General features: G+C 41.3%; 1 protein-coding gene across 6 annotated transcripts in view; it reads right to left on the bottom strand.

Annotated features, from left to right (window-relative positions):
* Nucleotides 1-22,465, bottom strand: part of ATXN1 (ataxin 1) — a 273,999-nt gene that overhangs the window by 48,553 nt on the left and 202,981 nt on the right. The window contains exon 8 of one of the 6 annotated variants that reach the window (XM_034762357.1): nt 12,253-12,312. The exons of the other annotated variants lie outside the window; for them this stretch is intronic. The gene's annotated coding sequence lies outside the window, so the exon portion shown is untranslated. The remainder of the gene's footprint in view (nt 1-12,252; nt 12,313-22,465) is intronic. 6 annotated transcript variants of the gene reach the window in all.

The raw sequence follows: 22,465 nt of genomic DNA, 5'->3' as shown, positions 1-22,465 counted from the left end.
TGTGCCTCTGGCAGTGGGCAATGCCTGATACTTTAGAGCAAAATAATAAAATCTATAATTAAAAATGGAACTAGCCAATTAAAAATGCTGTAGAAGGAGTAAGAATTCTTTCCTGACCTCCGCTGTTTACCCCCTAACCCATCATATTCCCTTAGAGAAATAAGTGATTTCTCTTTACTAACAAACACCTCAGTTCCATTGGCCATTTAGTAACCTGAACTGGTCAAAGTTTTTTTTCTACAAACAGCTTTCCAGAAAAAAAAAAATAGTTTAATCAAAATCTAAATATTTTGTGGGAATGTGTTGACTTCAACAAGATTTTCAATGGGGAAAAAGTAAAAATGTTCCATTTTGAATATGTCGAATCATTTTGTTTTGACTTTTACATTACAATGACATGTTAATTGTAATATATTTATATTATATTTAATATTATGTAGGTATTATATATTGTATTTAGTATTTGAAAATAAAAGTCAAAACAAAACATTTTGATGGTCCTGAATCAATTTTTTTTTTAATTTGTTTCACTGAAATTTTGGCTTTTTGTTCCAATTTGGAACTAATTCTCCCCCCCCCCAAAGGCTGGAATTTCTATGGAACAGAAATTCCAGCTCTCAACCAGCTCTGTTAGTAACTGATGGTTGGACTATCATATTTAAGAGCTGGGCTTAAACATGGCTGTAGTTCAGTGTACTGTATATGCAAACACATACAGCAAAACAAGGGAATTAATTTCCATCCAGCAGATGGAACTAAAATGCTGTTTGCAATGGCAATTTTTAGGAAATCTTCAGGAGCCGGATAGCACCAGTGAAGACAAGATGTGGATGACTTCACCATTGCCATGTCATTTAAACCTCTTTAGAGCCAGTAGACGATACACACTAAAAATGCCAACAGGATTCGTACATTTTTTTTAACCCCTTCTAGGGTTAAATGACAGAGTGACAATAAAAACTATCGATGAAATCCTGGCTCCAATTAAGTTAATGGTAAAACTTCTATTGACTTCAGTGGGACTAGGATTCCACTCATGTCACCTACTTGCTGCTCTCAATGTTGCTATCAACAGTGGAGCTGCACTACTGCAAAGAGGTAGATTTCTCAAAAATTGCAAAGGTTAAAAAAAAGGTAAAAAAGAGCAAAGGCTCTTGGTCATTAATGTAAAGCTGCAGCAGCACCTTAGTTTTGCATTTAAAGTGAAGCCTATAATTTACAATTGTTATTCAATTTAAATCAGCCTGTAGAATCACACAGCAGAAATCTCATAACTATATCAGAAAACTGTATGGTCCGAGATCCGTTAGAGAGAGCGAGCGAGCAAGACAGAGAGACTGCCAGAACTGGTAAGCAACACACCTATATCCTGAAAGACAAGCAGAGGGAAACTGGTGGGAGGGGCGGGGGAGGGTTGGAGGAGCAGGGCCGGCTCCAGGCACCAGCTTAACAAGCAGATGCTTGGGGTGGCCAAGGAAGAGAGGCGGCATGTGCAGCAATTTGGGGGCGGCAGGTCCCTCACTCCCTCTAGGAGTGAAGGACCTGCCGCTGCCGATCGTGGCTTCCCCCCCCCCCCAATTGCTGCTGCTGGTCGCGATTGCGATCACGGCTTTTTTTTTTTTTTTTTTTTGCTTGGGGCGGCAGAAATGCTGGAGCTAGCCCTGTGGAGGAGGAGGATAGGTTAATGGCACAGAAACCGTAAGAAATTATGGAGAAAAGGAGGTATGGGGGATGATGGAATAGGAGGACATTAATGTTCCTGTAAATTTTGAAATTGTTCCAAATATAATTATATTCACATTATTTAGTATCTGTTATCCTAGCTAATTTATAATTATTTAAGCTTTTTTTAAAAAAACAAAAACAAATATGCTTTTGCAAATACACATAATCTTTTAAACTATTTCAATTTTTAACAGCCTGCAGGAAAACTCTGAGGGGTTTGTCTAGGGGCAGCTGGGAGTGCAGTAGATGAATAGGATAGAAATTCAAGTTGTCCTAAAAACTTGTGTAAACAAATCTATAAAAGTAAATAGCAGCTCCTAGAGTATAAACAAAATGATTCTCGATTTTAGTTTGAGGATCTTTTCCTTATCTAGTAATGAATTTTATTCCTAAAATCTTTGCCCAGTCCCAGACACAATATTTTCTAATAGAAAACCAGTCATGTATAGCCTTATGCTATGCACATTTCAGCTTCTAAAACAGTTTTAACTCATTGAACTTTGTGTTTACATAGGTCCTGAACCAGCAAAGCAATTTAGCATTTGCTTAACTTTACCTATGAACAGTCCCATTAAAGTCAAGTCACTGGGACTATTTAAGCTCATGGTGAAGTGTTCTGATGGATTAGGGCCACAGAGTTCTTCAAATTCACTGCCATACCCGTTGTCAAGTCCGGAAGAGGGGGACTCAGGCAAAACGCCTATTTGAGTTACTGGACACTGCAGACTCAACATAATTCACTGTGTACAATTTCAATGCAATCTCGAGGTGCAAAAAATGTACATGCTGCTGAAACAAATGCACAGCTGTGTTAATCTCATTGTGTACATGTACACATATACATGGGGCTTTTCATATACTTTGACATCATATTGCCTCCCAGCAGAGCTAATTTAATTCAACTAAATACCAAGCTCTTTCACCTGCCACAGGAGGTGGCAGACTGCTATACTGGCAGGGAGTTGAAACCCATGAGTGCTCTGCATTAATAGGATAGCGAGGTGATGTAACTGTTTCCTGGGAAACAGCTAAAGGCATGCCTGATGCATCCTATAAACCTTCTGGAGATGGGACAGCAGCTTTTTAATATTTAAATAAGTAAACATATGCAACAAGTACACTCTTTATCCAGCACTATTTCATACAATGTAGTATTCCAGTTTGGATTCACACAGGTGATGAAGGGCACAAATCAGTGAGTCTCTTTACAATGCCTTGACTGATGTAGGAGATATTAGCAGAGCTCTTTTTATTTATCTGGCCACACACTCCTGTTGGTTTTCATTTAGTATATCTGAGCCCTTGAAATAGTTTCTATTTGGAAGGAGTGTGGTCCTGTGATTAGAACCTGGGATTTCAAGCTCTTCCACTGACTTAGTGTGTAGCCTTGGGCAAGTCCCTTTCACCCCTACGTGCTTCTTAGAAAGATTAATTAATTAAGCCTTACCACTTCACTATGAAGTAGGGAACACTATTACTACCTGCACTTTAGAGATTGGGAAAATCACCTTGAGATCCCTGGATGAAATGAGCTCTATAGAAAACACAAAGTATTATCAATTCTGGGTTGCTTTGTAAAAATTTATAACGATTCCCCCTTTAATATGATTTTATATGTTGTTTAGTATCTCTTATTCTGCTCTATCCATTATATTTACATCTAACACTCTAGTTTGTGTTGAAGGAGCTAGAACCAGCTTCAAATGATGCATCTTTTATATCCTAAACAAGTTATATTCCAGGAAGCAGCGTAGATTTAATGTTAACGTAACTTTTTGTGAAACTTATAACTACACTGACATGAGTTTCCCACAAATGCAAAAACCTAGAGAAAGAATTCTATGTAGGGGCTTAGGTTAAGTTTGATCAGCTGCACAGGTAGCAGTGTTCAGTTTAATTAAGAACACAGTGGGTTTCTTTGCACATCATTCAGTGTCGGTGTCTAAATGACTTTAACAAATGAACTTGACAGTTTAGCATTTATTTTCCAGTTTCAGGTTTTAATGTCCCACTACCAGCACATATATGATCATAATAATGATTATGTCTAAAGCCTGCTTAATGCAAAATGCTCTTATAATTTCTGACCTATTCTGCACTTTCAGGTCAATGAAGTATTTCAGGTTCATTAAACGAGAAGATTTCACTCTATATCTTCTCCCATCATGTTTGTGAAACACTCCTGACATTTTCGTTATCTCATCAATCCTAGTAAATCATCCGAGTTTTGGTTAGTTTTAACACTGTTCTTGTCATCTCCCACGCAATCTAGGGATTAAGGAGGTTTAATTCCCATCATTTGGGGAGGATAAAGGCAAAACTTTACAAAAACATGGGAAGAAATGCAGGAAATTATTTGCTTGAAATCTTGCTAGTGGGGAAAATGTTCTCACAAGGTCGCCCTCTTATTAGCTTGCAGGGAATATACTCTATTTGGGGGCCTAAAACCCTACATGCAGCTGTTCAGTAAACCCCACAATGTAAAACATGTTGTGAGGCCAAATTAACCTTCCAAAGCATGTTAGAAAAGCATCTTTATTTTGCTATTGCTGTCAGCGTGAAGTTCCCTCAGTAAAACTTCAGAAGCAGTGACTTGCTCAGAGTGATAACCAGGGATCGTAGAAATCCATTTGCCATGGAAAAACGTGGAATTTACGTTTCTATAGAGAATCTTTAGTTTTACATTTTGTGAACAAATAACAACATATATTAATTATTAACTAAATTTTACTGAAAGTACCAGTGTCACTTATTCAATGCGCGCAACCTCCCCTTCCTATTGTTGATTTTTGAACGTGCTTTAAATGTACATTGCCTAAACACTCCAATAAACTGTTTCTGGCATATAGAGGTTACTCAATGGCATATAGGGGTTCATGTTTTAATGCATTTCAAATTTCATGTGAGTAATTAAATTTATGAAAAGATGCCAAAAACTTTAAAAATCTGCCCTGTTTAAGCAATTCTTCCATAGACCTAGCGCTGTCTGGCCTGAGGGTTAGCTCAGCTTAACTACACCTCTCAGGGGTGTGGATTTTTCACACCCCTGAGCGACGTAACTGAGCAATCTAACTTTTTAGTATAGACCAGGCCTTATGCTCTCCTCTACTTCTTGCACATTTATCAGATAATTCTGGCTGGTATGTGTGTGCATTTAATCACCTGGGTAGCTAAGGATGGAGGTGGATGTTATGGCTTTATTTTTCTGTGTCCACAGCACCCTACCTCTATCCATTGTTTGTTCCCTCAGTCTTCTGGCTCTTCATCCACTGCATTATTCGGGGTTTAACAATCAGGACACTGGTTTTTTTCTTTTCTGCAAAACCAACTTAAAGCAGTTTCCCCATGCTTGATACAAGGAAAAACTTTCAAACTATAAGGATAGTTAAGTACTGGAATAGGCTTTCAGTGGAGGTTGTGGAATCCCTGTCATCTGTGGTTTTTAAGAGCACGTTAGACAAACACCTGTCAGGGATGGTCTAGATCAGTGGTTCTCAAACTATTGTACTGGTGACCCCTTTCACACAGCAAGGCTCTGAGTGCGGCCCCTCTTATAAATTAAAAACACTTTTTACTATTTTTAACACCATTATAAATGCTGGAGGTGAAGCGGGGTTTGGGGTGGAGGCTGACAGCTTGCGACTCCCCCCATGTAATTACCTCACGACCCCCAGTTTGAGAACCTCTAGTCTAGATTTAGTTGGTCCTGCCTCAGTGCAGGGGCTGGACTAGATTACCTTGTTCCAGCCCCATGTTTCTGTTAGCCCTGAAAGTCTTCTGGAGTGTACCCTGAAAAAGGAGATCCATCCAGGTTGTTATAATGGCCTCATAACTGTAGTATCTGAGTAAAACCCATGCCTAAGTATCTAGTGACCCAAGTGAGACTATAGTGCCCAACATGGGGTCAGAGACACGAGATTTACATGTTAGAGGGTTCCCTTCGCATTGTTGCACAAGGGGCTTTTCCCTTCTGTGCCTCAAAGTTTGGACACAAAATTTCAAACTCAGGTTGTTTCATACAAAGCACTGTAACTCCTTCGGCCTTCATGTCGCTAAACAGCTTGTCCAATTACCTTTAGGCCCTGATAATTTCTAAAACCATCCTGAAGACCAGTTTAATTAAAACACGTTTCTAAAACACTGTAGGAAAGACAGAGGTTTGAATAGCTGCTGCAGAATTACAGATACTTGGGAGTAAGTGTATTTATTATTACTAGTGTGCATCGCAATGGAGACTTGCACAATATAATAGAATAGGATAAATTCAGTTAGTTACTTAAATCTGGTCCACCATGGATAACATGTTTTCAATAGAGTAGGAAACACAGCTCAGCTTGTGAATTCACTTTCCTCTCCAGGCTGATCTTACAACTACTTAGAATCAAACGTATAGACTTGAAACGTTTTGATGGCTTTTCCCCCTTAGTCTTTCTTGACCTGAGAAAAACCTTCCCAGAGAAACAAACCTTATCGCCCGCACAGTGCAGTAAAATATCATTGTAGCTTTGGTGACCTCAAACAACCTCGCCAGGTTCATTATTCTTGTGGAGAAATCACATTGCTTTGCCACTATAAATACAATGAAGGTGTGAACAGCACGTATGTGTTCATTTGCATGGGGAGCATAAATTATGGAGTTCCCATGTTTTCAGTCATCACCCCTTGCAGCTACGATAATGTTCCTGGAAAAAACAAGGAGTTTAATCTAAGCACAGAACTATATGTGCTTTGGCTAAGTGAAGACTGAAGCACAAGAGGTCAGTCAGCCATAGTGACTGCTCTCCTCCAGCTGCATAAGCAAACAGGAGCACTGAAACTTGAATTACTGTACAGAAATCAGGTCACACACAGAACATAACCTATTCAAAATTCCAGTTAGCATTCTATTCTTTCTATTCTATTCTATTCAGGTTCTGATACTGCCCTGATCATCCTGGTATCTGAGCACCATTAGAAGTAAGTTATATCTTGAATGGGGAGGGAAAGAGGCAACAGTGTTGAAATCAAAGTGCTTAGCACCCATTCACGTCAGGGCACACAATTCTGAGTTCAAGTGGAGGAAATACGGCATCTAGCATCTGTCCCTGATGGTCAAAAGTGCACTCAGATCCTATTTTGGGTACAAAAGGCACCAATTCAAACTCTTCTATGACCTCAACCCGGGGTGTTTTTTTAATTGATTTGACTTGTCCATTCCTACAACCTGAAAGTGGCTGCTGAGTGGTTCTGAGCAAAAAAGAGTGGCAGAGAAAGGCACTGAGTTTTAGAATCCATACCGCCATGCATCCACACTTTGTCCAGCTTACTGATGCAGCACAAAGGTACTTAAAAGGAAAATATATACGTCCCCGGGGCCAGAGTAAGCGAATGAGCTGCAGCTGGGAGAGGATGCGGTGTGCCCAAACTTCTGTCCCTACCCCTGGAGCAGGCACTCATAAAGCTGGCTGAAAAACATTGATGAGATCAAGGGAAAGGAGACCCACTGCTGCATGCCCCAATGGGGTTATGCCTAGCAATGAGGAGGCTATGGTCAGAGGATCCCTTTTACCACCACTGGCAGGTGCTGGGGGAGCTGCAGCTACAAAATGCGTAAAAATCAACTGGAATATAAATATTCTGGGACTTGTAGGCCATTGGTTGAAATGTTCATTCTGATTTGGAAAGACCATCATGGACACATTTCCTCCCCTATTTTCATTCTGTTTTCTTTTTAAACTCGTGATATAATTTGGTTCTGAAAGCTATAGGCAGGGATGTAGTGCAATAAGAAAACCTGAAGTGATGCTTTTTCAGACCTGTTCTCATGCCTTAGCAGACTAAAACACTGTAGCATTGTTAGGAGGTGTTCGGGATCAGAGTTTTGGTTTAATACATATTGTACTTACATTTCAGTGTATAGTATACAGAGCAGTATAAACAAGTCATTGTCTGTATGAAATTTTAGTTTGTACTGGCTTTGCTAGTGCTTTTTATGTAGCCTGTTGTAAAACTAGGCAAATATCTAGATGAGCTGATGTCCCCCCTGGAAGACTTCTGCGTATTCCCAGGAGTACGTGTGCCCCTGGTTGAGAACCACTGGCTTAGGCATCTTCCCTAGTTTCAGACAACTGATTAACTTAAAAACTGTTTATCACAAAACGATTCATTTAATTTAACAATCCACAGAGGCCTCAGATTACACTCTTCACAGGTCTCATTCTCAGGTTCAAAATGATCAGCCACAACTACTCCACCATCCAAATCCTTAATTTAGCAAGCATCTCCGGACCTTAATAAAATATTACATAGCCAATAAAGCCACAAATAAAGAGAATACTTTTAAAAAGTAGGAATTGTGAGTGAATAATCAGTGATACAAGGCACAGAGTCTTGTGTTAGCTAACGTTACTTGAGAAGTATGGATTATATAGCCTCGTCATCACATAACATGAATTAACAGCGTATGAGTGGGGGATATGGAAGGGGGAACTGCTTCTTTCTATGTCACTCCACAAAGAATATGATGATTACAGAGCATAAGAAATGCTCTTGTTTGTGATACAAGCAAAGGGAGGAGCCTGCCTCTTCTTCCTGATTTTATACCAAAATAATGATAAATAAAATACTGATAATATTCAAATGTATTTATATAACAACTTTCTTCAGACAAGCCATCTATAATACCAATTAAGTGTCACAACACTCTTGTGAAGTAGAGACTCAAAGGGGTTAAAGACCCAAACTTTCAAATTTTCAGTAATTTTGGGTGCCTCAGTTTTAGGGTACCACCTGAGACCCCTGGGGTCTATGTTTTCAGAGAGGCATAGCACTCACAACTCCAAGTGAAGTTACTGGGAGATGCAGATGCTCAGCATCTCTGAAAATCAAGCCACAGGCACCCAAAATTATTGAAAATGTTGGTCTAAGTAACTTGGCCAAGGTCACATAGCAAGTCAGTGCCAGAGCTGGGAACAAAGCCAAAGGATACTGAAACACTACTTATTGCTGTAACCATTACATAATACCATCCCCTAAGACAGGGGCGGGCAAACTTTTTGGCCTGAGGGCTGCATTGGGTTTCGGAAATTGTATGGAGGGCTGGTTAGGGGAGGCTGTGCCTCCCCAAACAGCCAGGCGTGGCCCGGCCCTGCCCCCATCCGGCCCCCCCGGGACTCCTGCCCCATCCAACCTCCCCGTTCCCTGATGGCCCCCCCAGGACTCCTGTCCCATCCACCACCACCTCCCGCGCCCTGTCCCCTGACTGCCCCCGGAACCCCCACGCAACCCCTCCTCTCATTCCTGAATGCTCCCCGCCCCAGACCCCTACCCCATTCAACCACCCCTTCTCCCTGACTGTCCCCAGAACCCCTGCCCCTAACTGCCCCCTTACCTTGGAAAGTAGTTACATTATTGGAAAGCAATTACTCTCCAGTAAAGGCTTGAGAAACTATTTTAATTTTAAAATACCCCCCCTCCTCCCTGCCCCCTTACTGCGCTGCCTGAAGCACCAGTGGCTGGTGGTGCGGCTGTGGCTGGAGCCAACCACACCACCACGCAGCACAGAGCACCGGGTCAGGCCGCGGTTCTGCAGCTGCACTGCCCGGTCGCCCAGAGCATTGCGCCGGCGGCACGGTGCACTGAGGCTGTGGGGGAGGGGGAACAGCAGGGGAGAGGCCGAGGGCCAGCCTCCCGGGCCAGGAGGTTAAGGGCCGGGCAGGAGGGTCCCACTGGCTGGATGTGGCCCGCAAGCTGTAGTTTGCCCACCTCTGTCCTAAGACCTGCTGTAGAATCTACAGCAAACAATGGGAGGGAAGGGCTGACTGAACTTCTTAATTATGCAGCCACATCCCTGTTGATATTATTTACATTCAAAACACCATGCTCAGAAAGGCTGGTCCTTCCTGGGTTGCTGATAGGTTTCAGAAGAGGGGCGAAATGGTTGGCTTAGCCCTTGGTTCTCACCTTGCCAATAAGGCCTAAACACAGGACACAAGAAAAACAGAATTGCTGAAGACATAAAATGGAGGGAGGTTATTTTCCCCAGCTCCACCCTGCAGCTGCAGAGGGTGCCAAACACAGTGGAAAAGGTACAGTTCTTCTGTGTAGGAGCCATGGGAGCGGACTTTGGAAGGAGGTGCAAAGGGTTTAACTCCCTCCTAGGTGAAGCCCAGCTTCCACAGCCATGCACACCAGCTCTTTATGGGACGTCTGTGGTGGCTGGCACCTGTGGATCTGCTGCTGTGCTTTAACACCAATCCCTGCCTCCTCTAAAGTGAGGGCAGAAGCAAGGACCATGGAAGTTACTCCAGAAGTAGCAGCGATACAGAAAGTCTTTTCTGCTGCTCCAAGGCCTGGACAGAAGATTCCTTCCCCACTGTCAAATGGAAATTACCCATTTACGTGGACAGGGACTAGGGAACAGGTTTTGCCCCTTTAATAATTTTTTTTTGATTACCGTAGTTTCAGAATTAATTCTTTCTGGTGTCAGTGGGTCCATGGCAAATGTAGATGAAAAATGAAGGACAGTTCGAAGGTAAGTCCCTATATCCTTGCTAAAATCAAAGCAAAAAGAAAAAAAAAAAAAAAACTCACCTACTGTAATGGTCCAGAACATTACAATAAATGTCGCTTAAAAAATAGGTATGAACCACAACTCCCAACCCCAAACACCCAAACTTCAACAGGTTGGTTCAAAATTTGATATCCGATCCAGATTTAAGTTTTGTAAATTGTTCCCCTCTTCATAATGTATTAAACCAAAACTCTGATCCCGAACCCCTCCTAACAATGCTACCCTGTTTTAGTCTGCTAGTGCAGACTAATGCAAAGTCAGTTATTCCCTGCATGAGTACTGGTCTGTGAAAAAGCATCACTTCAGTTTTTCTTGTTGCACTACATCCCTGAAGATAGCTTTCAGAACCAAATTATATCACGAGTTTAAAAAGAAAACAGAATGAAAATAGGGGAGGAAATGTGTCCATGATGGTCTTTCCAAATCAGAATGAACATTTCAACCAATGGCGAGCCTACAAGTCCCAGAGTTTACACCTACTGTAAATGACCTCCAATTAAAACAACAAAGGAATCTGAAGACCTACAAATTAGGAGAAGGGCCACAGGGCAGGGAGACTGGGAGAGACCAAAAGAGAAAATACATTATAAGAAAAAACGTACACATTGGAGCAAGAACAGCAAAGGAGACAGAAATAAGAGTAAGTCTCTAGGACTATCAGAGAGAAGTATGGATTTAGGAGACATCTATTGCCTGGATATGGTTTTATTGATTCTCACAACAGAACTATCTCTAAACGATAGCTCACTCTTTCACATTTATTGCTAAAGCATCACCACAGACTGTACTCAATAAGGTCTCACCCTTTAAGGGGCTGAACGCCCTCAACTCCTATTGACCTCCATTGGAATTTAGGCATCTTGGCAAATTGGAGGACCAGGTTCCATAACACCATGCTAAAATATCTAGTAAAACACATAGAAGGAAACAACAGAAAAACAACCCTGTAGTGTTTTATTATTCAGAGCCTTAAAACTTAACTGAACTATATCAGCCATTGCAATGCCCCAGATTGAAATGACTATGGTGAGGTAGGTTTTGATTTAAAATTTTTTTTTAGTGCTTTGAGAAAACACAGTTTTCCTTAGCTGTTTTATGAGAGACTGTAACAATCAAATCGGCTATTTGTTGTGGTTTTACCTTCTGGTGCAACAGGATGCAGTTTATTGTCTATTACAGGGGCCGGCAACCTTTCAGAAGTGCTGTGCCAAGTCTTCATTTATTCACTCTAATTTAAGGTTTTGCGTGCCAGTAATATTTTAACATTTTTAGAAGGTCTCTTTCTATAAGTCTATAATATATAACTAAACTATTGTTGTATGTAAAGTAAATAAGGTTTTTAAAATGTTTAAGAAGCTTCATTTAAAATTAAATTAAAATGCAGAGCCCCCTGGACTGGTGGCCAGGACCCGGGCAGTGTGAGTGCCACTGAAAATCAGCTCACATGCTGCCTTCGGCAACCAGAGGTAGGTTGCCTACCTCTGGTCTATTAGCTAAGGCAATAGTTAGGTGTACAAGCGGTTGCCTATCCCAAATTCTGCACCTCCATCACGACCTGCAAAACCCCTGAGTAGAAAATGTCATTTGTGCCAAACTGCGGGCTGCTTTGTAATATACACAAAATTCTACTATGGAATAGACTGAGACTATTACATACATTTTTCTAGTGTCATAATTTAAATCAAATTAATTTTTTTAATTACATGGTCACCTCCCATCCCTCCTCTCCCCCCACCCCGCCCCTTAGAGGCTGCTGCCTTATGAAGCATGCAGGTTGGATGCTGAATGAGACTAGGTTGTGTGGTTAATGAGGCTGGGGCATGGAAGCGTGTACTGCCTCATTCACTACAGAGTCTGGGTGGCATGTAATGAATGAGGCAGGAGCTCTATGGACTCTAGTGCACAGTGAATTAGATACAGAGACACACACTGAACATGAGAAATAAAATTGAATATTTAAGAGCTGCCACACTTACCCAAAGCACCATTTGGTCACACACTGAAGGAGGCAGCAGCTTTGAGGAAACAGTATGTAACTGTAATTAAAGATGATAACATTATGCATATGCACAAGGGAGCAGAGTTAAGGCTGGGCAGGCAACTTGTTGTTTCGACATTTCCAATTTTTTGAAAGCTTCTTTTCGTGATCACAATATTCTTTTGATGTAAGCTCTGTTTGGATTGAAAAAGGTCTACAAGGGTCTTAGCACATTGGTTGAGATGGAACCAGAGGTGTCTTAGTATGGGAAGGAAGGGCACAGGTTAAAGAGTAAAAATTTCAGTGAGGCATGTGCTTGTCTGAGTGGTGGAATGGATGCTGCTAATGCGGAGGTGCTAAGGGATAGAGAGGACAGTGCAGATCTCCCTTGCCCCTATTTCACAGCACACCTTGTTTAAAGCTAAGCTTGCAATCATGATAAGAGTGATGACTAGAGAACAGGGCTGGTTTGTGAGCTAGCCTGGAGTAAGGTCATCAGTGAAAAAAAAAAAAATCAATCTGATGGTCTCATTCTTGTTTTCACTATCACCAGAAGATTAACTCTCCCTGTTCAAGGGAGCCAGGGCTGGAACCAAAAAGAGTGCTTGTAGGTCATGATTAAGTCTGGAGGGAGCATTGAAGTGTGTGCGTGAGAATGCGTGTGTAAAACAATGCCCAGCATCTGGACCTCACAAAACTACTAGTCAATCCCTTTCACCAATGCTCATGCCACTCCCAATTTACAGAAACTAAAACATGCAGCAGTGCTACTGCCTTCTAAATATGAAATACAACAGTGGAACAGAGGCAAAGACCAGTTCAATTAGTCTAGGATCTTTTGATAAAGGTTACTCAAATAAGCTGTGTACTGAAACTCTATGAGACTAACATATCTGCACTGTTATTTGTAATAACAAGACACCTCAGTTTGCAGGAAGGCACCGCACTGTATACTAATAGCACATTTATTATTAGATTTTCTGCATGGTTACATAAGCCTGTAAAAGGGAAAAATGTAAATGATTCAAGAAGATATTCTTGTGGTTCTCATGAAGTCTTTTAATATCTAAAGATTGAGGAAGATCCCTCCTGGCAAGAGACAATCAATTTTTATGCTTCATTAAAACAATTTTTTCAGTATTTTAAAGAAAATGCTTGTAGGCAAGAGAAGCAAATAATATGTATTTTTTATAATGTAAGCATTTTGTGATAAATTTTGCCCTGAGATCTTTCCAGCTCCTCTCCAAAAAGGAGACTAAAGTATGCATGTAATGTACGTTTCTTCCTTTATAGCATCTGACCATGATCTGAAGATATTCTGCCCTGTTCAAAACTGAGCTGCGTGCCAGGACACACGTTTCAAAAAAGCACGCAGAAAGGGCAAAATCAGAGAGCTCTGACTTGTATCGTGACAAGCAGACCTCAGCCACATAAGTCAATGCCTGCCCTAGCTAGAGTAACTTATGCGTGTAAGTGCATTGATGCTAGGAACCTGTCTGGCTACTCGACCATGCACACGTTTCTTCAATTACTCAGAGATGCTTAGGCCACAAATAGCAATCTGGGAAACAAGATTTTTCCACAGTTCCTTGAGGACCTGTCCCCTGAAATCAATCAATGCCATGCACTTTTCCCCCAAAGTACACATGGGACGGTTTTAAGCATGCCAGCCTCCCTTGAGAAAATATTTGTATAACACAACACATGCCCAAAGGAATGACAAATTAATCCAGTGCTATTAATCAAATTTATCCTGCATTTAGATACAGGTCACTTAGCCATTTCAGAACGTCAGACACCTGACCACACAAGACAAATGGCACATGGCTGAAGTAAGAAGGGTTTGTTATATACCATGGAATCTGTCCATACCGATCATTGAACAAAAAGCTAATCCATGTGTCATGTTATCTCACACTTCAGTGCTGTGCAAATGGTATGTAAACTCCACTGCTGCTTGGGTGAAGCATCTGCTCACCATTTAGATGAGCCAGCACTATGATGCGACACACAAGTTGAAGGGTGCTGGCTGTTAGACATATGTGCCCAATAATCACTGTTATGCTACCTTTAAATACTGCCTAATACATACATACATATTGGTGAACTAACACTCTTCAATTTGTGCACACTGAGGAGTACTCTAGCCCACACAACCAGCAAGCGACAGAGGCTACACCTCAAGAGTGAGAAGTGGTATAGCTCGTCTCTGATGGGGTTTTACTTCATAGACAGGTATGGCCAATGGCATACTGTGTTAGAAGCCACCCCATTCAAATCACAGACCCACCAACAAAAAGAGAGCCTTAGGGTGTCACATCACCAACTTGCAAACAAGAAATGTCACTTACTGCCAAACTATACCCATTCTTTTCCATCAAGGCTTCCCCACATAATGTGAACTGTGACAAGGATTTTCTGCAACCTCTGCTCAGCTCAAAAGGACAATGGGCCAAATTTACACCTGGTTTTTCCATTGTTTTTAACTGAATTACACAAAGGATGAGTTTGGTCCTACCTGAAAGCTGATCCACAATGCTGACCAGTTCACCTTCACCTTCAGTACTACAGTAAAGGTGGGATACGAAAGAGTGCTGACAAGAGTCCGAACATTATTTCTTGGGGAAGCAAAGGCACTTTTCCAAGAACAAAAAGTACAGAACTTGGGTCTCCTCACTTCTGGGCACCACCAATTTGAAATCTACTCCAGTAGTTTCAGGTGATACCTGCACTCACATCCCTATGCCAATTACTGTGGTGTTACAAATACATTCTATTACTAAGAATGTTTTTCTGTCTCGTTTCTGTGTGAAGGACCCACACAAACAACAGAGGCTTCCATTTTGTAAAAATGTTGGCTTAGACTACATCTATCCCTCTACAGCAGTGATATTCATATATAATTTGGCTCCTGAACCACTGAGATCTGAGTAGCACTGCTCTGCAGAATTCACAACATGCAAGAGCCAATATCTTCTAACCTTGGATTCCTAAATTAGGCACCTAAATCCTTATTTAGGTATGTAAATAAGGGTGACCTGATTTTTGGATGTGCTGAGCAACTGCAGCGCCTAAGTACTTTAATGCGAACTGCAGGTGCTCAGCACTGTTGAATATAAGGCCAGCTTTATTTAGGTGCCTAAATATGAAGCCTAACTTAAACCACCCAAGTTTGAAGATATTGGCCCAAGTAGAAGAACATTAAGCAACTTAAGATTCATGTCCTATTCAAAGTACTACACTGCTTGTAAGTAATTATAATAATGCCTGCATTATTTAACTCTGGTTTGTAGATGCATAAAAATAAATATTCTTCTCCCTGAATTACAAGCATTTCCACCCCTGGCATGATAGCTTGTATCTCAGCAATTCTACACAAATGTGAATTTGATGTGTGGTAATTTCAGGGTCATTTGAAGTTATTCATTTAGTATAATTACATTATAAGATGTCCTATGTTATTTTATTTGCAAAAATTGCCACTAAAACGGTGGACACAATTCTCTACATCTTTGGTTTTGCATGAGCAAAAACTTAAACTCGGAAATACACCCACACAAAACCTTTGAAAAGCAGAACGTTGCGCTTGCAAATTAGGAAGACAGGTTAAGGTTCCTTTTGAAAATCTGGCCCACAAACTAGAAATGAAAAGGCTTCTTTGAGCCAAAAATAGAAGAGAGGTTTCTTCCTTTGTGGGTGTCCGTGAACCAAAAAGGAGGACAGTATTTCAACCACTTAAGGAAGTCTTTGAAATATATTGACCAATTTTGCACCTGAGATTAAAATATTTGTATTTCATTGGTGTGCACGGCTATAATACAATGCATTTACAGTTCTTGTTTAAGAGAAGGTAGAGCTTTGTGTGTGTGCACATATAGATTTTATAATTGTTGACAAGAAGATTTATCTTTTTTGCCTTCCATATAAAGAGCCCAATTCTGTCCTCAGACATGTTGATACAAATCAGAACTAACTCTTAAATTGAATGGAGTTACACTGCTGTAAAACCATTATGAGCGACAGCAGGAACAGTCCAAAAATACTCATGTTAACAGAGTACATTAAGACTGAAATTCTCAGTGCCTTTCAGCATTCTATGTTATCAGTACTATGACCTCAGCATCTATGGGAATCCAGCCAGCCAAACCTATGAAAGGGAGCATTGTGCCCCTAGTACACATCAGAGCATGTAAGATGTCCTGCTACTTGATTGGCCAGTAGGAAAGTTGTTCTTAGTAACATGACAAGATTGATTAGGTACAAAGAAAAAGGGCATTTGGAAAGATATCCGCTGAGTGAAGTTCTTCCTCTATGGCAAGCTGCTACAATAAATACAAGCAATAAATGTCCCCTTGGCAAAAAGGAAAAGTGGTCAAATATTTCAGATATTAAAACTAATAAACAGATTCACAGGTCCATCTATAATAAGCAAAAACTCACTCCACTCTGATCCAGGCTGAATGCAATCTGATACCCAGGGTAAAACACAGATGAACTTGCATACCCACTTCATCTTTGCTGCACATCCCCACAAGAACAATCCCAGCTAGTCTCACTACTGCTATGAGTGTTTGTTGCTTTAAATATCTTTCTACTCTGAATTTGGTATTGCTAGTATCAGGCCTGAGCGTGCTGGAGCAGTGTATTGAGGGGTTACTATACAAGTTGATCTCCCCTTTGTCAGGTGCATCAGCTGGCTCTGGGGCAATACTGCTCCCTCTACCTTTCTTTAATCTCCAAAGTTTCTCTCCAAACAAGCAGGACTGGATTCTGCAACAATGCTCTGAGCATCAGCCAGAGGGGGCTGCTAGAGTGTGATGTGAGATGCAACCTCTTCTCTGAAAGGGTGAGCTTGCCTACTGTGTTAGAGGCTTTTATCGCTTGCGTAAATAATTTCTTGCAACAATAAATCTTAAAATAGTTCAGTAAGTCTTTAAGTGTCTCACTTTTTTTCTGGCACATAGTTATGAATCCAAGATTGAGACCACATATCTGCACCCAGGCCTGTATATCTCAGTCTAATGCTGTATGCAAAGCATGGTACACTCGGATCCCCACCGTACACACAGGGAGGGTATTGTCTGCTCTATATCTGAATCACTCTGCCAAAGCTAAGGTTTGTCAGAGAAATCTGTGGTTCAGCATTTTCTTACTCAATAAGATGTGCTAGCAGAGAAACAAGGCAGGTTCTTGGGGCAACATATTTGAGAGTGACAAAAATGTTTCCATGGAGTTTTACAGCAAAACAAAACTGCTGCCCTTTATCTGATATGTGCACATTTCATACTTGCAATATGTCTAAAGTGATTTTATGACTAAATCCTGGGAAAAATGTGAAGAATGCTTGGCTAGAACCATGGTTTTCCAGTAAAAACATAACATGGCTTATTAACTGCAGCACTTGGGGGAGACTGTTCAACATGAAGTGCATTTTTTAGCTCAAGAAAGCAAGTTTTTCTTTGGCTTTGGACACCAATTTGACTGACTGTACATTAGAGGGTCTTCAAGGCCTTTTAGTGTACGTTAGTCACAGTACAAGTGAAATATCAGTCTGTTAAACATGCCTGTGTGTCTTGGCTGAAGCCAGGGTTAAAACCTTCTGACTTTTTCAGAACATACAGAAATAATGAAAACAAAAAACTCCATTAGCCACCTTGTTAGGATTTCTGTGGTTGCTGAACAGCGACCTTGTTATGGCAACACATTTCAAAGTCCTTGCAAAAAATGTTAATTGTGACAGTGGCAGTGTGGGGATACCACACAACCAACTGAGAGAGAAGTGCTATTAGAGTTACCGTGAGAACGGATGATGCCGTTTCCATTCTATCTTTGAATTCTGGTGGGTGTAGGGTAATGTGACTTTAAGCAATGTCAAAATTACCCAGCCTACATTTTTTCTTGGAAAGTAGCTCCTTCCCCCACTTTAGCAGGGGAGCTTGTAAACACCATGTATAGGAAATTTGAATTTAATCAGATTTCCAAAAAGAATTATATACTATTCAGGGTTTCTGCATTTGAAGAACTAGCAGGCGTGTATTGCTTGAATAGCTGGCAGCACTTGAGTATGTTTGTTCAGTTTTATGCAACTTGTGAGAACTGATGAGGAAGGTCTGTCTCCAATTCTGGATTATAATACCCTGGAAACCTGATTTCATTCTCCAGTGTGGGCAGAAATCCAGACAATTTCAGGCACATTTGTAAGTGGGTCATAATGTAACTCTTCCATCTCCCATTAAAATACTAAGGGCTTATACACACTGCCACTTATGTAGGTGTAACTAATGTCGCAGTTCAGGGGTGTGAATAAGCCACCCCAGAGCGACAGGACACCAACGTAAGCATTGGTGCAGACAGTGCTTCAGCAGACGTGGCTGCATCAGGATAGCTGTGCCACTCTAGCACTTCTAGCGTAGCCTAGCCCTAACTCTAAAAGCTTTTGCCTCTAATGTGCATCTATCTATCAGGCAGACAGTACAAATGGGGAAGGAGAAAAATCAGTCCAATGTGTCACCTATGCATGGCATGCTGTCTCCATTGCATGCAGCTACTACAGATGGAAGTACCCCAAGACAACTTGCCAGGAAAAAATAACCAGATACTTTGTTTTGCTTTGAAACAATAATTAGCACCTATACGACTTCTGCCATGTGGGGAGAAGGGTTCTATGGTACTTTGGTATATATAGTAGGGGAGCTGATCTAGCCACATCACTTAAAGGCTGCATAACCAGTACCAGGTGGTGCCCATGGTCATTCTACTCTCCTGGAGGTTGGGGGGGAGCAGCTGTCTCAAATCTATCAAGACTCAAGAACCCTTTTTCCCTCCAGGTCCAGTGGCCAACCCATCAGGATTACTCAGTTTATACTCAAGCAAGCCAAAGAGACAGAGAAACCCCCCTCTTAAGGGCCAAACCGACTGACCCTCTCAATTCAAAGGCATTTCTACTAACCACTTCGCCACATGACTGGTTCATGCTATTCGTGCTGGCTGTATTTAACTAGCCACTCATTTTGTCTGATACCAGGTGATCACATGTTTTCCTCTAATTTAGGAAATTAACTGGGTATGTTAATAATTACTACTTTTTGTTTGTTTGTTTCCTTGTACTAAGGAACAGGGGTGAAGACAAGCAGATTCTTAAGGTTTTACCCCATATCTGACTGGTTTGTTAAAAAAAAAATAAAAAAAAGAAAGAAAAGAAAAAACAGATAACCACTTAAAATTGTTTCCTGGTTTGACAACATCCAAGACGTGAGAGGCTGAGCCTCCTTCTATTCTCTCTTCCACAGTGCACATCTGGAGTAACTCCAGTGAAGTTTAACAGTGTAAAACATCTGGTAGTAAACTCAGAATCAGGCCCCACAAAAACCAACAACACAGACTACTACTTATTTCCATTACTGAAGAACTCATGCAAGCAGAGCTGGGATGAATTATGAAGATCATTTCCTCACATGTGAAAATCATTTAAACTATACCACTCTCCTCCACTCCTATTTATACCATGTCAAGTAAGCTTTCAGTGATATTAATAGGGAAGTGGGATGTCAGAGCTACTGCTAGACCCAGAATGATTATTTCACCTCTAGCAAATGGTTGTTCATTTCAAAAGTGTAAAAAAAAAAGTTTAAAAATTAAAAGAAGAACTGCATTTGCCATGTTTAATAAAGCCTGCTTCTCAGCTGGACGGTTGTGTCCATTGTAAATGCAGCACCAGTTAAATATTTTTTAAAATATTCATCATTTCTGAAGTGAGAAGGAAAGAAGTAAAACAAAACAAAAATCAGGGTGTTGTTTTTTTTTAACTCTTTCTGATAATATATTGCCTCAAAGTTCGTTCTGAAAATACAGATGTAGATAACATGATTTTCAGTTAATCTCTCTCACACACGCTTTTTTTTTTTTTTTAAATAGAAAAGATGTGCTGTTAGGATCAGAACCCTACTCTCCAGCTGTGCCCAAAACTCTCTCTAACATCAGTGAGAGCCGTCTGCCTGGACTGAGAGCACTCAACTGAGAGAGAATATGCAAAAGAAATCCACAGCTACTTTTTATAAATCTGAATGATTAAATACGATAATGAAAGTAAGAATGACACCATCTTCTCTGACAAGATTCTTCTGGTAATAATAGATGTGAGCGTTCGCATGTGAGTGACAGAGAGAGATTGCTTCCTGGTGCACTGAACACTCACCATATTAAGTATCTTTTTTCATCAGAAGTATGTTTGGGGCTTTCCTTCTGAATATTTCCACCCCTACTCGTGATCACCCTTCAGCTTGTTAGTTACACTTCTGCCTACTTTTCCTATAGCCTTTTCATGACTGCTCTTCATTCTTGAAGTGCAGTGACTGCTGAACCATTTTAATCTCTTGTTTGAGATGTTAGTCTCACACTTGGCATAGCTGACAAGTCCTAAGGGGAGTTTTTGAGTGCTGCATCGGGCTAATTCTTTAAACACTTACTGCCATCTCATCCCTATCAGTGTCTCATTCCAGAGGCGTGCTAGCCCACTGGGCCCCCCGCCCACCACCACACACAGTAAAAAAACAAAACAAATAGGGGCTTAAGCTGCTCGGGGCCCTAAGCAATTGCTTAGTGTGCTTATGCCTAGTGCCAGCCCTGCCATTTGCCTTTACAGTTCAAACCCATGCTCGCTGCTGTGCTGGCCAAAAATGTCAGGCCTAGCTTTGACTCTCCTATTGTTCCTTTCCTTTGCCTCTTACATCTATAAGTACATTTTTCCTGACCCAGAAAAACTTTTAGCATTTGTTAATTTCTCTTGTGCTTACTGTGGCTTGCAAAACTGCAATTTTCACACTATGGCATGTAGCGAGGCCTGTGCACCTTTTCTTTAAGCATCTCTCTTGCATTTTCATTCCTCCCCCCCCCTCTATTTTAAGTGACTTTGGCCTGAGAAAAATGTCTGATTGACAGCTCTGGAGATCAAAGTCTTTCCAGAGTTAAACGTAGGAGAGACAGTGGGGAGAGCACAGTTCCTCTTCTACTCAAAGCAGTGGGAATGCTCTCCCTCCTCCTTAGCTGGTGCAAGGAGAGCTCCCCTTCCTGTTTAAATCCAATTTAGCCACTGAAGCTTTGTCTTTTTATCCACAGAACTGATGTGCCGGGCAGTACAAGTCCAAGCTTCCCCACACTGGCCCTCCAACATGCCTCACCCCTGACCTGAAAAGATTCACTTCTATTGATGAAGGGTAGCTCTGCACATTCACACAATCCCATACCTCTAGAGTGGCTGAGCAGAGGTGGGCTGAGGCATTCTGTCTGGGTAGGGAGGCTTGGGCAGAGTGCCAGAGGGAGTTCTAGGGAACCAACTGTAAAATGCCCCTGCTGGTGAAAGATACATCTTGTACTCTTCCCAACACCTACTTCTAGATACTAGCGGGTGCACAAGCTGGGGAGAGCGGGCGCTCAGCAATGCACCCAGCGTGACTGACCATGCCTGGAGCCACGGAATCCTACTGGATATGTTAACTGGCCCCTTGTGCTCAGGCAGTTAGTGTCTGCATTCCACCTGGGTCCTGCGTGCAGGTATCGTGTGCCTTCTTGCTTCTCAGCACACCTGTGTCGGACAAGACAGAATTCAGTCCTGACTGGGGAAAATCAGTTCCAATACTCACCTTCCCTCTGCCAGTAACACCAAAGCCCAAAATGTTCATCGAGTCCCATGGGGAACGGGAAAGTGGGGAGAGGGGGGAGAGAGAAGAATCTGCACTGAATGATTGAAAACAGCAATAACAACAGAAAACTACCAAGAAATCCCTCAAAACAATAACACAGCAGTTACTCTATTGGAAAGTAGTTACATTATTGGAAAGCAATTACTCTCTCCAGTAAAGGCCTGAGAAACTATTTTAATTTTAAAAAGCCTGCCAAATTTACCCAGTGAATGTTCACTTATCTGGAGATTCAAATAAAGCAACACTCTCCTCCACCCTATATGTGGAAAATTAAGTACTCTGCACAAAGTGAGCCTAGTTCCTTCTGCAATAGCTGCTAAGGAGGTTAGCATAACAGTTGCTTCCCTAAGTTAAAATGAATACACAAGGAATGGACAAGGCAAAAGGAAACTCAGGTAACCAAAACAGAAACTTAGGAAGGAAGCTGACAATCAAGAGATAGTAAAGAGCCAGCAGCTTATGAACTAACTGAAGGATCTGAAATGAAAGATTCCACAGGCAGTATTTAAAGTA

Source organism: Trachemys scripta, chromosome 2, assembly GCF_013100865.1.
Source record: "Trachemys scripta elegans isolate TJP31775 chromosome 2, CAS_Tse_1.0, whole genome shotgun sequence".
Taxonomy (NCBI): Eukaryota; Metazoa; Chordata; order Testudines; family Emydidae; genus Trachemys; species Trachemys scripta.
Note: the sequence above shows the minus strand (reverse complement) of the source record. Positions and strands in the feature narration are given on the sequence as shown.